General features: G+C 46.9%; 1 pseudogene; it reads right to left on the reverse strand.

Annotated features, from left to right (window-relative positions):
* Positions 1 to 10,238: 10,238 nt before the first annotated feature.
* Positions 10,239 to 12,426, reverse strand: LOC149465218 (coiled-coil domain-containing protein 81-like; annotated as a pseudogene).
* Between the last annotated feature and the right edge of the window lie 3,138 nt (positions 12,427 to 15,564).

The following is a 15,564-nucleotide window of genomic DNA, read 5'->3' on the forward strand; positions in this document are numbered from 1 at the left end:
TACATTTCAAATATACTGTCTTTAAAAATACAAATCTACATTTTTGGAATGCATTTACAAATATATGTAAAAATAAATTTCTTTTTATATGTTAAAAACAAAATCTGAAGAATATATTTAAAAAAAAAAAATTTTTTAAGATATATATTTTTAAAATATTTTCTTCACATCTTTTGTAAAAAAGTCATTCTTGTACGGGACCTCTGTGCGAGCTCCCGATCATGTGATCACTGATTGTCCAATCAGTGATCACATGAAGAGTAGTAAGCAAGATGTCACTTCTGACATCCTTGCTTACTACGTGCTAAATCTGTGAATGATCACAGAGGTCACATGGTACAAGGCTATTCACAACAGCCTTGTACCATGTGACAAGCTGTGACCAATGACAGCTCTCACAGTATTTCTCTATGGCTGCAAGAATGCAGCCAGAGAGAAGGAGAAATGATTGCTTTTACAGCCTTTATGGGTGTAAAAGCAATCAGTGTAAAAAAAAAAAAAATCTCCATCACCTCACACAAGTAGTAGTGTTACTATGGTGACACTGTACTGCTAGTGACAGTATGTAAACCCCCCCCCCAAAAAAAACAAATAATAATATAAAAAAATAAAATATAAATTATACTTTTTGGTTATAAACTAATTTGGGCTATTATTTTTTTTTACTAAAAAGATAAATGAATACATTTTGGCCAAGATTTATGAAGAAAGATTATTGATTTGCAAAATTTTATAAGAAAAACACTTGTTTTTCAAAATTTTAGGACTTTTTCATTTATATAGCAAAAAAAAATAAAAATCCCAGTGGTGAATAAATACCACCAAAATAAAGTTTTATCAGTCTCCAAAAAATGCTAAAAAATTCATATGAGTACAGTGTTGCGTGACCGCGCAATTGTCATTCAAAGTGTGATAGCGCTGAAAGCTGAAAATTGGCCTGGAGAGAAAGGGGGTGAAAGTGTCCAGACAGGAAGGGGGTGAAAGTGTCTGGACTGGAAGGGGGTGAAAGTGTCAGGACTGGAAGGGGGTGAAAGCGTCCGGACTGGAAGGGGGTGAAAGCGTCCGGACAGGAAGGGGGTGAAAGCGTCCGGACTGGAAGGGGGTGAAAGTGTCCGGACTGGAAGGGGGGTGAAAGTGTCCGTACTGGAAGGGGGTGAAAGTGTCCGGACTGGAAGGGGGTGAAAGTGTCCGGAATGGAAGGGGGTGAAAGTGTCCGGACTGGAAGGGGGTGAAAGTGTCCAGACAGGAAGGGGGTGAAAGTGTCCGGACTGGAAGGGGGTGAAAGTGTCCGGACTGGAAGGGGGTGAAAGTGTCCAGACTGGAAGGGGGTGAAAGTGTCCAGACTGGAAGGGGGTGAAAGTGTCCGGACTGGAAGGGGGTGAAAGTGTCCGGACTGGAAGGGGGGGAAAGTGTCCGGACTGGAAGGGGGGGAAAGTGTCCAGACTGGAAGGGGGGTGAAAGTGTCCAGACTGGAAGGGGGTGAAAGTGTCCGGACTGGAAGGGGGGTGAAAGTGTCCGGAATTGAAGGGGGTGAAAGCGTCCGGACTGGAAGGGGGTGAAAGCGTCCGGACTGGAAGGGGTGTGAAAGTGTCTGGACACTAATGGGGTGAAAGCGTCCGGACTGGAAGGGGGGTCAAAGTGTCCGGACAGGAAGGGGGTGAAAGTGTCCGGACTGGAAGGGGGTGAAAGTGTCCAGACAGGAAGGGGGTGAAAGTGTCCGGACTGGAAGGGGGGTGAAAGTGTCCGGACTGGAAGGGGGTGAAAGTGTCCGGACTGGAAGGGGGTGAAAGTGTCCGGACTGGAAGGGGGTGAAAGTGTCCGGACTGGAAGGGGGTGAAAGTGTCCAGACTGGAAGGGGGTGAAAGTGTCCGGACTTGAAGTGGCTAAAAAAGTTTTGCTCAGTTTGGCATTACTTTCAGTACAGCCCTCATATTAGCAAGAGTGTTGAAAAAAAGCGACTTTTTTTGGCGTGTCTCTCCGAAGGGGAACATAACGCTAAGCCGGTTCATGTGCGTATTTAGCTGTTTGCCGAAGTTCCTCTCCAACATTTATGTTGTGAAGCCAAAATACCCACGGAGCTTCTTGATTTCACTATTACCTTGCAAGATCCATGCCCCTGGTTATTCAACATTTTGGAACCCGTCTATGTCGATGTTGTGATTTTGTCATCTTGGATGTACTTAAGTTTGTTACTGATCAGCATGAAAAAATAATGAGCCCAGGTGTAGTATTTTTTTTTTCTTTTATTGTCTATCAAACATCCCGTTGGAAAGAAAGTCTTTCTTTTCTGATTTATCATACACAGTGTGCCGTTACACACAGCTCCATCCCTCCTACTGTTCAGCCTATAAGCGTTCAGACATCAAAGCCATTTTCTTCCATTATTTCTGTAGGGCAATTGCCAGAAGCCGCACGAAACAGCTTTCGTTAGCAGTTATATTGAAGTACCTACGGAAAGTGCACATAATGGATTCGGCGTCCTCGTGGTAGAACTCGAGGCTCCCGTTATATATTTTTTTTTTTGCAGATGACTGTTCTGTATTCATCGCCACAACGCTGGAGGAATTCAGCAAAGCATAATATATCCAGTCCTAGTGGAATTGGATTTCCTGTCCTGTGTCATGCTGACATAGAACAAAGGTAACCTTGGATATGTATATCATTCTGTGTATCTGTGCTGTGTATCTAAATTACACCGCTCTCTGCAATAAATTTTTCTTCGGAGGTATGGACCAAATCTGATGTTTTCGGTTTATGATTGAGCAGCTTAATTTAGCTTCCTCGGCTCAGATCAAGGTACAAGTTATTTGCTGCATGGCAAGGACTGAGCTTACTGTGATTGCAAAGTACGGAATTTTTTTGTTTTTCTCCTTCTTAGAGGCAAACAAATTGTCACATGGAGAAATGTCTTGGGAAAGAAGTATTTATAACCCGTTTAAAACCGTCAATTTACATGCCAGTGCCAACTGACAAGTACATTAACCCAACTGTTGAGAAAAGATACATGTAGGCTCTTGTAGGCCTGCAGGTGCCTACTTTTGGGGTCCACATTGCCTCAGGCTGTTATACTATATTGTACCGCTTTAAAGTATGTGGTAGTGAGATCTTGTATAGTAGGCTGCCCGGGGGGTTAGGAAGGGGATAAGTCTTTTAATTCCTGGGTGTAGACAGCTCTGCCCCCTTGTAGTGGACTATAAATACAAGGGGAGGCAGTCTTTTGGTCCTTATGAGGCTTTTGTTTGGGCCTTCCACATGGGTGTAGCTGGGAAGGAATGCTGCAGAATGTAGTTCTACATTGGACACGTGGTCTCCATTTTGGAATACCCAGTCGGGGTATCAGAAGTTGGATCATGGACCTTATTGAAGGAACTCTTCCAGTCTAAGATGTATGAGTTTGGCAGCCTAAGCTAGAATGAATTGGAACTGTGTGAAGCACCCTCCTGGACAAATTTAGTCAGCTCCATGGTTTAGGCGGGAAGGCAGCCTATCAGTTCCTTTTGGTCCTTATGGGGCCTTTGGTTGGGCCTTCCACATGGGAATAGCCAGGAAGTGGGCTATAAATACAAGGGGAGGCAGCCTATCAGTTCCTTTTTGTCCTCATAGAGCCTTTGGGTGTAGACAGCTCTGCCCCCCTGTAGTGGACTATAAATACAAGAGGAGGCAGCCTTTTGGTCCTTATGAGGCTTTTGTTTGGGCCTTCCACATGGGTGTAGCTGGGAAGGAATGCTGTAGAATGTAGTTCTACATTGGACACATGGTCTCCATTTTGGAATACCCAGTCGGGGTATCAGAAGTTGGATCATGGACCTTATTGAAGGAACTCTTCCAGTCTAAGATGTATGAGTTTAGCAGCCTAAGCTAGAATGAATTGGAACTGTGTGAAGCACCCTCCTGGACAAATTTAGTCAGCTCCATGGTTTAGGCGGGAAGGCAGCCTATCAGTTCCTTTTGGTCCTTATGGGGCCTTTGGTTGGGCCTTCCACATGGGAATAGCCAGGAAGTGGGCTATAAATACAAGGGGAGGCAGCCTATCAGTTCCTTTTTGTCCTCATAGAGCCTTTGGGTATAGACAGCTCTGCCCCCCTGTAGTGGACTATAAATACAAGAGGAGGCAGCCTTTTGGTCCTTATGAGGCTTTTGTTTGGGCCTTCCACATGGGTGTAGCTGGGAAGGAATGCTGTAGAATGTAGTTCTACATTGGACACATGGTCTCCATTTTGGAATACCCAGTCAGGGTATCAGAAGTTGGATCATGGACCTTATTGAAGGAACTCTTCCAGTCTAAGATGTATGAGTTTAGCAGCCTAAGCTAGAATGAATTGGAACTGTGTGAAGCACCCTCCTAGACAAATTTAGTCAGCTCCATGGTTTAGGCGGGAAGGCAGCCTATCAGTTCCTTTTGGTCCTTATGGGGCCTTTGGTTGGGCCTTCCACATGGGAATAGCCAGGAAGTGGGCTATAAATACAAGGGGAGGCAGCCTATCAGTTCCTTTTTGTCCTCATAGAGCCTTTGGGTGTAGACAGCTCTGCCCCCCTGTAGTGGACTATAAATACAAGAGGAGGCAGCCTTTTGTTCCTTATGAGGCTTTTGTTTGGGCCTTCCACATGGGTGTAGCTTGGAAGGAATGCTGCAGAATGTAGTTCTACATTGGACACGTGGTCTCCATTTTGGAATACCCAGTCGGGGTATCAGAAGTTGGATCATGGACCTTATTGAAGGAACTCTTCCAGTCTAAGATGTATGAGTTTGGCAGCCTAAGCTAGAATGAATTGGAACTGTGTGAAGCACCCTCCTGGACAAATTTAGTCAGCTCCATGGTTTAGGCGGGAAGGCAGCCTATCAGTTCCTTTTGGTCCTTATGGGGCCTCTGGTTGGGCCTTCCACATGGGAATAGCCAGGAAGTGGGCTATAAATACAAGGGGAGGCAGCCTATTAGTTCCTTTTTGTCCTCATGGAGCCTTTGGTTAGGCCTTCCACATGGGAATAACTGGGAAGGAGTGCTGCAGAATGTAGTTCTACATTGGGATACCCAGTTGGGGTATCGAAAGTCGGATCGTGGAACTTATTGAAGGAACTCTTCCTGTCTAAGATGTATGGGCTTGGCAGCCTAAGATAGAATGAACTGGAACTGTATGAAGTACCCTCCTGGACAAATTTAGTCAGCTCCATGGTTTATCAGCAGCTCTTTAGTGGGTGCACCACATAATTGTTAGCAGGCTTTTGTATAGTAAGTTTCCCAAGGGGGTTAGTAAGCGGTTGAGTCTGCTAACTCCTGGGTGTTAATAGCTCTTCCCCCTTTTAGTGGGCTATAAATACAAGGGGAGGCAGCCTCTCACTTCCTTTTGATCCTTTTTGGGCCTTTGGTTGGGCCTTCCACATGGGAATAGCCAGGACGTGGGCTATAAATACAAGGGGAGGTAGCCTCTCACTTCCTTTTGATCCCTTTGAGGCCTGTGGTTGGGCCTTCCACATGGGAATAGCCAGGAAGGAGTGCCACAGAATGTAGTTCTACATTGGACACGTGGTCTCCCTTTTGGGATACCCAATTGGGGTATCAGAAGTTGGATCATGGACCTTATTGAAGGAACTCTTCCTGTCTAAAATGTATGAGCTTGGCAGCCTAATATAGAATGAATTGGAACTGCATGAAGCACCTTCTTGGACAAATTTAGTCAGCTTCTTGGTTTATCAGCAGCTCTTCAGTGGGTGCTCCACATAATTGTTAGCGAGCTCTTGTATAGTAGGCTTCCCGAGGGGGTTAGGAAGTGGTTAAATCTTCTAATTCCCGGGTGTTCATAGCTCTGCCCCCTTGTAGTGGACTATAAATACAAGGAGAGGCAGCCTTTCACTTCCTTTTGATCCTTTTTGGGGCCTTTGGTTGGGCCTTCCACATGGGAATAGCCAGGAAGGAGTGCTGCAGAATGTAGTTCTACATTAAACATGTGGTCTCCCTTTTGGAATACCCAGTTGGGGTATCAAAAGTTGGATCGTGGATCGTGAGCTTGGCAGCCTAAGCTAGGATAAACTGGAACTGTATGAAGTATCTGTATAGTTTAGAGTAGGCTGCTAGGCAAATTTAGTCAGCTCCACTGTTCACCAGCAGCTCTTTAGTGGGTGTGCTACATAAGTGTTAGTGAGCTCTTGTATAGTAGGCTGCCCAAGGGGGTTAGGAAGGGGTTGAGTCTGCTTACTCCTGGGTGTTGATAGCTCTTCCGCCTTGTAGTGGGCTATAAATACAAGGGGAGGCAGCCTAGCAGTTCCTTTTGGTCCTTATGGAGCCTTTGGTTGGGCCTTCCACATGGAAATAATCGTGAATGAGTGCTGCAGAATGTAGTTCTACATTAAACACGCGGTCTCCCTTTTGGGATACCCAGTTGGGGTATCAGAAGTCGGATCATGGGCCTTATTGAAGGAACTCTTGCTATCTAAGATGTATGAGCCGAGCAGCCTATGCTAGAATGAATTGGAACTGTATGAAGCACCCTCCTGGACAAATTTAGTCAGCTCCATGGTTTATCAGCAGCTCTTTAGTGGGTGTGCTATATAAGTGTTAGTCAGCTCATGTATAGTAGGCTGCCCAAAGGGGTTAGGAAGGGGTTGAGTCTACTAACTCGGTAATAACCGGTAAGGAGTGCTGCAGAATGTTATTCTACATTGAACACATAGTCTCCCTTTTGGGATACCCAGTCCAGTTATCGGAAGTATGATCATGGTCATTATTGAAGGCGCTCTTCTTGTCTAAGATATATGAGCAGAATAGCTTAAGCTAGAATGAATTGAAACTGTATGAAGCACCCTCCTAGTGTAGTGTAGGCTGCTAGGTAAATTTAGTCAGCTCCACGGTTCACCAGCTGCTCTTTAGTGGGTGCGCTTGGGGCAGGCTAAAAATTCAAGGGAAGGCAGCCTATCAGTTCCTTTTGGTCCTTTTGGGGCCTTTGGTTGGGACTTCCACATGGGGAAAGCCAGGAAGGAATGCTGCAGAATGTAGTTCTACATTGAACATGTCGTCTCCCCTTTGGGGTACCCAGTCAGAGTATCGAAAGTCAGATCATGGACCTTATTGAAGGGACCATTCCTGTCTAAGAGGTATGAGCTGGGCAGCCTAAGCTAGAATGAACTGAACTGTATGAAGCACCCTTCTAATACAGAGTAGGCTGCTAGGTAAATTTAGTCAGCTCCACTGTTCACCATCAGCTCTTCAGTGGGTGCGCTACATGAGTGTTAGTGAGCTAGTGAGCTTGTAATGGACCACCTGACAGCACCTCTATCAGTTCCCTGATAGAGCCTCCCCAGAGTGCGGAGTCTAAGTACAGGAGCACTTGTTCACCAGGGCCCCTGATGGTGGGGATGGACTTGGGGTGCTCCGGGACCAGGTCACAGCTACCGGGTATCTCTACCAGAGGTAGAGGAGTCTGCCAGAGGCTCCTGTGGGTTAAGAGTCTGATGTGAGGGAGCCCGGGGATAACTGAGGGATGGATGAGCAAGATAAAACAGGCCGTGTTGGTAACTAGCGGGTCGGTGCGGTACAAGACGATAGGCAAAGGATAGTTGGGTCACATGCAGGGTCAATACCAGAAGATCAGATCTATAAGGGAGCATCCAGGAGCAGAGTCAGGCAAGCCAAGGGGTCAGGACAGGAGAAGGCAACAAGGTCAGACAATCCAGATCAGAGTACTCACAATACAGGCAACAGGATACGCAAAGACCATTCGGCAACAAGTGTCTGTTCAGGGCTGGTTTAAGTAGCCCACCCTGCACCTGACAGGGGCAGCCTAGGTCCTAGTGCCTGCCCAGTACTGTCATAGACGATAGGTGCGCCTGGGTCCTAGTGCCCTGCTGCCTGCATGTCTTGACAGACACCTACGCATGTGTAGACCCATGCGTCGCGATGGTCCCTGACAGAGCTCTTGTATAGTAGACTGCCCAAGGGGGTTAGGAAGGGTTTAAGTCTGCTAATTCCTGGGTGTTCATAGTTCTACCTCCTGGTGGTGGGCTAAAAATTCAAGGTGAGGCAGCCTATCAGGGCCTTTTGGTCCTTTTTTGGGGCCTTTGGTTGGGTCTTCCACACCGGAATAGCCAGGAAGGAATGCTGCAGAATGTATTTCTATACTGATTACGTGGTCTTCCTTTTACGGTACCCAGTCAGGGTACCGTAAGTCAGATCATGGCCCTTAATGAAGGGACTCTTCCTAAAACGTATGAGCTGGGCAGCCTAAGCTAGAATTAACTGGAACTGCATATGGGGGAATCTGTGAGAATCTATTGTACATTAGTTTGGCAAGAAGTTCAAATAAATGTTCTCCAAGTTACAAAAATGCCTTCTCTGATGTTCCTAAAAGAGGTGCATTTAAGGTGTACCTAAATCAGGAGATGGGCACTAAGAGTTAAAAAGTGGTGGATGCTGCAAAGTGAGAGACCATCTTGATGTTCCTAGCTGGTGGGTGTACAGTGTGCCTTGGCAGGGATGATGGAGTGCTTTGTTCTTAGTACTACCCCCTCCCTAGGAACAGGTGCCCCATACCCGAGACCAGTATCACGGCACTGGCATTGCGGCATGAAGTCCCTATGTATCAAGCCTGTAGGCCAAGAAGTTAGGCTCCCTTCTAAGTTCGAGTGCAGCCTTGTTGCAGATTTATCATGACCACAGCCTCTGCCTGCTTAGTTGGGAATTAGCAAGCAAAGATTCTAGTGTCCCCAGTTGGGCACCTCGAACCCCCCCACAGGCTGGGTTGGTTAATTCTGTGTCATGGTAAAGGTTTCCGGGGGAAACACAGGCCATCATCCTGCCATCATCTGTAAAAAGTTTTTACGTTGGACTGTCAACTCAAGTGAACCACACATAGAGTGTTTACTCTTAAGGGAGGTAGCCTATGACTGTGTGTGTGTGTGCACATGTGACCTCAGAAGGACGTTGTGTCATGCTTTTTGAAAGTGTTTGACTGTCACTGAGAGTGTAAACCAACTCTGTGTATGAGGGGCCCCCGAGCCTGAAGTGCCCTGGGGCCCCCCAAGGTCTAAATCTGGGCCTGGCTGCACTGGTGGCCATGAGGATTTTGTCCCACACCTTCACCCCTTAGGAACATAGATACCAATTGTCAGAGCCTGACTAAACTGTACCATTACACAGACTCCGCATCCACATGCCAACCCCACAGTTCCTTATGCAAGAGCTTCCATCAGGAAGAACTGGAATGCCCAAACCTGAAGGTTATGAATTTAGTTGCTTTTTCCTTAGAAGAACAAAACTTTAGACTTTATGGTAGACTATTCTTTCAACATACTTCCATTTCAATAAGAACTTGAAAAAGAAATCTCTTGCCTCTTTTAGGGGTGGCTCAGCTGCTTACGTCGTCTGTTTCTTTAGGGGTTGCTGGCAAGTCTTCTTCCGGGGTACCTCTAGTTTTCAAATGGACACATTCTTCCGAAATGGGTACTCAGTTTGTAAGACACTGTTTCAATTTCTATTCCATGTTACAGGGGATCCCCAATTACTTCACTTGACAAACTCTTGTCCATCCCTCACACCTCCAGTGGGAATGGGACCGCACAACCCAGCTTTCCAACCTTTACATTCTGGGTTTTAGCAGAGTGTGGGTAGGTGCAGCATGATGCGGCAGGTAGAAAGCACATGGAGTCCAAATGCAGTAACAGGAGTATATTGTAACTGAAGTTCAGCAGTACACAATAGGCCTGGCATGGAGGCAACCCGACCAGGACCACTTACAAAGTGCAACAGTGAAGGAACAGAAGACCCCGAGATGCAATCGGCATCTGCCATGATGGTTGGAATGCAGCCTGGCCAGTCCATATAAAGAGGGGAGGCTTCCAGGAAGGTTGGCGAAGTCCCTGTGCTTTCAGTACTCCTCCAGAACCTTTCTCTGGCTCTAAGTACTGTCTCTGACGGATGAGTGACCTGTTTCTACACCAGCCACTTGCAAAAAAAGAGTGCCAAAACCAGGAGCCAAGGTCTCAAATAGACTCTGCCCGACCCAAGATGGTCGTTAGAGTCACATTCCTCCCTGTGACCGAGGAAACCATAGAGGAACTAGGTTCCTTACGACTTCCTCCCCCATCTGCATTGCCTCCATGGATGAGTGACACTTATAGTGGAGACTGCACCTGCCTACAAGTAAAACAAGCTTTACTACAGAGCAAGCAGGGTGCTCAAACCATCAAGTGGGATCCTGGGGTATAGCATGACCCACACCAAATGTTGTTCTCTCAAAGATTTTGACATTCACCGCTTGCACCAGAGGCAGCAGTGATTCTTCTTCATCTGATCTGTAAGATGGTGACTAATAGCCTGGACAAAGTGCCCTTTCCTCTCCTCCTTCAGCCTCTTTGGCTCTTGGCCCAATTGTCCTCCAACCCTTCTGTATTATCTACATCTTCTCAAACTGTGCTGCTCCATCAAACAATAATGGCTCTTTAGTAGACTGCAGGATCATTGAGTGCAGCCAGGCGCTCTCGCTCTTCTGTAACTTGCAGCTGGTGCTTAGAGACCTCCCAAGCCCACCTCTTCCATTCTGCCAGCTTTTTATTGATCATATTATTCCATCTAAATACCGGCTCTGTAATTTCAGGTTCAGGAGCTGCAGCAAAGGCTGGTTTAATTTTCGCCATGTGTGTCCAGGGTGCTCTTGTAAGACCGCATCAACTCAATTTTCCCTTAACTATTTTGCTGTCTGAGCAGCCAGCAAGTTGAATCGATTGCAGTCTGCCCAGCAATTTCTGATCCTGCTTCTCTACTTGTCTCATTCTCTCATCTGTCCACCACAGATGCCTAGTCAACGACTGGTAATATTGCTCTTGTTTTATTAATGCTGGAGGGATTCGAGGCCTCTTCTGAAAAATGTATGATCTATAGAACTCTGCGTTCCTTGCATTGTGCTCATTCCTGATGGCCTCCGGGGCCCCCCTGTTGTATACTGCTTCTTTTTTACTTTGTTCTCACATTTCCTAAGGATTTCATCTGGGACTTCAGCATGGCCTCTTGGTCTTTTATGTGCTGGTATTGCTGTAATATTCTTTTCTTTCAGTTTTCTCTTTTATGAAATATGCTGGAATATTTTCACTTGCAATATATTTTTATTAAGTTTTCAACATAAGTAAGGTGGTAACATGTAACATGATAACAGTATACCGTACACAACAGTAGAGGATTGAATTGAGAACACGTACACGTATGTTTTATGGGCCTGCCTTGGTGTGCTCTTTCCTATGCTTATGATTGGCTCTTCTCTTTATTGCACATTATGTATTGGCTGCTCTTAGGGTACTTCCAGTTCTCCAATTGCACATTTTCTTCTGGGATGGTCTCCACGGCAGGTGGTTTTCTATTGGCTGCTATTAGGGTCCTTCCCACTCTCCAGCTCCAGCTTCTTTCTTACTCTTGTGATTGACTCTTCTCTTTAATCCACATTTTGTATTGTCAGCTCTTAGAGTGCTTCCCATTCTCCAGTTGCACATTCTCTTCTGGGATTGTGTCCATGGCAGGTGGTTTCTCTAAGACTTCAGCAGACACTTTGTTGGTGCGTTCTTTCTTATGCTTGTGATTAGTTCTTCTCACTAATGCATGGTTTATATTGGATACACTTGGGTCCTTTCCCACTCTCCAGCTCCATATTCTCTTCTGGGATGGTCTCCACGGCAGGTGGTTTTCTATCGGCTGTTATTAGGGTCCTTCCCACTCTCCAGCTCCAGCTTCTTTCTTACTCTTGTGATTGACTCTTCTCTTTAATCCACATTTTGTATTGTCAGCTCTTAGAGTGCTTCCCATTCTCCAGTTGCACATTCTCTTCTGAGATTGTCTCCATGGCAGGTGGTTTCTCTAAGACTTCAGCAGACACTTTGTTGGTGTGTTCTTTCTTATGCTTGTGATTAGTTCTTCTCACTAATGCACATTTTATATTGGCTGCACTTGGGTCCTTTCCCACTCTCCAGCTCCATATTCTCTTTTGGGATGGTCTCCATGGCAGGTGGTTTGTCTGAGACTTCAGCAGACACTTCATTGGTGTGTTCTTTCTTATGCTTGTGGTTGGCTTTCTTCCTTAATGCACATTTTCCATTGGCTGCTCTTGGGGTCCTTCCAACTCTCCAGCTCCAGCTTCTTTCTTACTTTTGTTACTTGCTCTTCTACTTAATGCACTCTTTCCATTGGTTGCTTCAAGGGTCCTTCCCATTCTCCAGTTGCACATTCTCTTCTGGGATTGTGTCCATGGCAGGTGGTTTTCTATCGGCTGCTATTAGGGTCCTTCCCACTCTCCAGCTCCAGCTTCTTTCTTACTCTTGTGATTGACTCTTCTCTTTAATCCGCATTTTGTATTGTCAGCTCTTAGAGTGCTTCCCATTCTCCAGTTGCACATTGTCTTCTGAGATTGTCTCCATGGCCGGTGGTTTGTCTGAGACTTCAGCAGACACTTCATTGGTGTGTTCTTTCTTATGCTTGCGATTGGCTTTCTTCCTTAATGCACATTTTCCATTGGCTGCTCTTGGGGTCCTTCCCACTCTCCAGCTCCAGCTTCTTTCTTACTCTTGTTACTTGCTCTTCTACTTAATGCACTCTTTCCATTGGTTGCTTTAAGAGTCCTTCCCATTCTCCAGTTGCACATTCTCTTCTGGGATTGTGTCCATGGCAGGTGGTTTCTCTGAGACTTCAGCAAACACTTTGCTGGTGTGTTCTTTCTTATGCTTGTGATTGGTTCTTTTCACTAATGCACATTTTATATTGGCTACACTTGGGTCATTTCCCATTCTCCAGCTCCACATTCTCTTCTGGGATGGTCTCCATGACAGGTGGTTTGTCTGAGACTTCAGCAGACACTTCATTGGTGTGTTCTTCCTTATGCTTGCAATTGGGTCTTCTCTCTAATGTATATTTTGTTTTGGCTGCTCTTGGAATGCTACCTATTTTCCACTCTCCAGTTGCACAATCTCTTTTGGGATTGTCTCCATGGCAGGTGGTTTGTCTGAGACACTTTGTTGGTGTGTTCTTACACTTGTGATTGGCTCTTATCCTTAATGCACATTTTCCATTTGCTGCTCCTACGGTACGGTACAACCAACTCCTCAGCTCCAGCTTCATTCTTACAGTTGTTATTGGATCTTTTTAATGCACTCTTTCCATTGGCTGCTTTTAGGGTCCTTCCCATTCTCCAGTTGCACGTTCTCTTCTAGGATTGTGTCCATGGCAGGTGGTTTTTCTGAGACTTTAGCAAACACTTCGTTGGTGTGTTCTTTCTTATGCTTGTGATTGTTTTTTCTCCCTAATGCACATTTTCTATTGGTTGCTCGTAGTTTCCTTCTCACTCTCCATCTCTACATTCTCTTCTGAGATTGTCTTCATTGCAGGTAGTTTGTCTGAGACTTCCGCAGACACTTCAATGGTCTGTTCTTTTTTATGCTTGTGATTAGTTCTTCTATCTAATACACATATTCTACTGGATACTCTTGGGTTCCCTCCCACTCTCCAGCTCCATATTCTCTTCTGGGATTGACTGCATGGCAGGAAGTTTGTCTGAGACTTTAGCAGAGACTTTGTTGGTGTGTTCTTCCTTATGCTTGTGATTGGTTTTTCTCCTTAATGCACATTTTCCATTGGCTTCTCTTAGGAGCCTTCCCATTCTCTGGGTCCACATTCTCTTCTGGGATTGTCTCCTTGGCAGGTGGTTTATCTTCCTTTAAAGATGAACTCAACATTTTTTGGTAGCATCTAGCACCAAAGACGCCAAGTGTCTCCCTCACACATCCCTCTATGGTTTTCTGTTGTAGGACCAAGAGAAGGAAAGGCAATGAAGTTCAAAGGAATGACTGGGATATCACTGGTTGTCAGGAACCTCTTGTCAGCTGTCAGAGAGACTGTGCTCATTTTCATGCATGTCTCCAGGCATGGAAGCCTAACTAAGCATGCAGGGATGTGCACTTGCATAGGAACGTGCCCAATGGAGTGCATATGGACACACAAGTATATCCACCAAAGATTTTGGTGCCTAGTGAACTATTTAAACCTGAGGCCTGCATCAGATCATTGGTGGATGGTCTTTCAGCTTGTGCCTCTGTTATCCTTGATCCTGAATCCTACGTGACACTGTTGACCTGGCTTTCCCCTGACCTGCCCTGGACTACCCTTGCCTCTTTATGCCATCTGCCTACCTGTGTTGCCGACCCCGGCCTGGACTCCTGACCAAGATATTGCCTATAGACTCAGTAATTTGGTGCCAACCTCTGCTCTTCTTTGACCTCTTCTCCAGACTGATGTACATCAAGGTATTTTGATATTTGCATAACTCCTCCCAATAGCTGGCCCACTGCCTGCATCAGGGGTCCTGCATCAGGGGTGAGGACTTCTGAGAGGAGTACTGAACCAGGGTGCTGTACTGCTTTCAGGTTATGTACAGCACCCTGCCAGCCCCTCCTACCAGCAGGTTATGTACAGCACTCATCCGGCCCCTCCTTCCAGCAGGTTATTACAGCACCCAGCCAGCCCCTCCTACCAGCAGGTTATGTACAGCACTCAGCCGGTCCCTCCTACCAGCAGGTTATGTACAGCACTCAGCCGGCCCCTCCTACCAGCAGGTTATGTACAGCACTCAGCCGGCCCCTCCTACCAGCAGGTTATGTACAGCACCCAGCCGGCACCTGCAACCAGCAGGTTATGTACAGCACCCAGCCGGCCTCTCCTACCAGCATGTTATGTACAGCACCCAGCCAGCCCCTGCAACCAGCAGGTTATGTACAGCACTCAGCCGGCCCCTCCTACCAGCAGGTTATGTACAGCACCCAGCCGGCCCTTCCTAATACCAGGTTATGTACAGCACTCAGCCGGCCCCTCCTACCAGCAGGTTATGTACAGCACCCAGCCAGCCCCTCCTACCAGCAGGTTATGTACAGCACTCAGCCGGCCCCTCCTACCAGCAGGTTATGTACAGCACCCAGCCGGCACCTGCAACCAGCAGGTTATGTACAGCACCCAGCCGGCCTCTCCTACCAGCATGTTATGTACAGCACCCAGCCAGCCCCTGCAACCAGCAGGTTATGTACAGCACTCAGCCGGCCCCTCCTACCAGCAGGTTATGTACAGCACCCAGCCGGCCCCTCCTAATACCAGGTTATGTACAGCACCCAGCCGGCCCCTGCAACCAGCAGGTTATGTACAGCACCCAGCCAGCCCCTCCTACCAGCAGGTTATGTACAGCACTCAGCCGGTCCCTCCTACCAGCAGGTTATGTACAGCACCCAGCCGGCCCCTCCTTCCAGCAGGTTATGTACAGCACTCAGGTGGCCCCTCCTACCAGCAGGTTATGTACAGCACTCAGCCAGCCCCTCCTTCCAGCAGGTTATGTACAGCACCCAGCCGGCCCCTCCTACCAGCAGGTTATGTACAGCACCCAGCCGGCCCCTCCTACCAACAGGTTATGTACAGCACTCAGCCGGCCCCTCCTACCAGCAAGTTATGTACAGCACCCAGCCGGCCCCTCCTTCCAGCAGGTTATATAGAGCACTCAGCCGGCCCCTGCAACCAGCAGGTTAAATACAGCAACCTGCTGGCCCCTCCTACCAGCAGG

The sequence above is a fragment of the Staurois parvus genome, unplaced genomic scaffold (assembly GCF_062004578.1).
Source record: "Staurois parvus isolate SC_StPar_1 unplaced genomic scaffold, SC_StPar_1.0 ptg000140l, whole genome shotgun sequence".
In the NCBI taxonomy this organism is placed as follows: Eukaryota; Metazoa; Chordata; class Amphibia; order Anura; family Ranidae; genus Staurois; species Staurois parvus.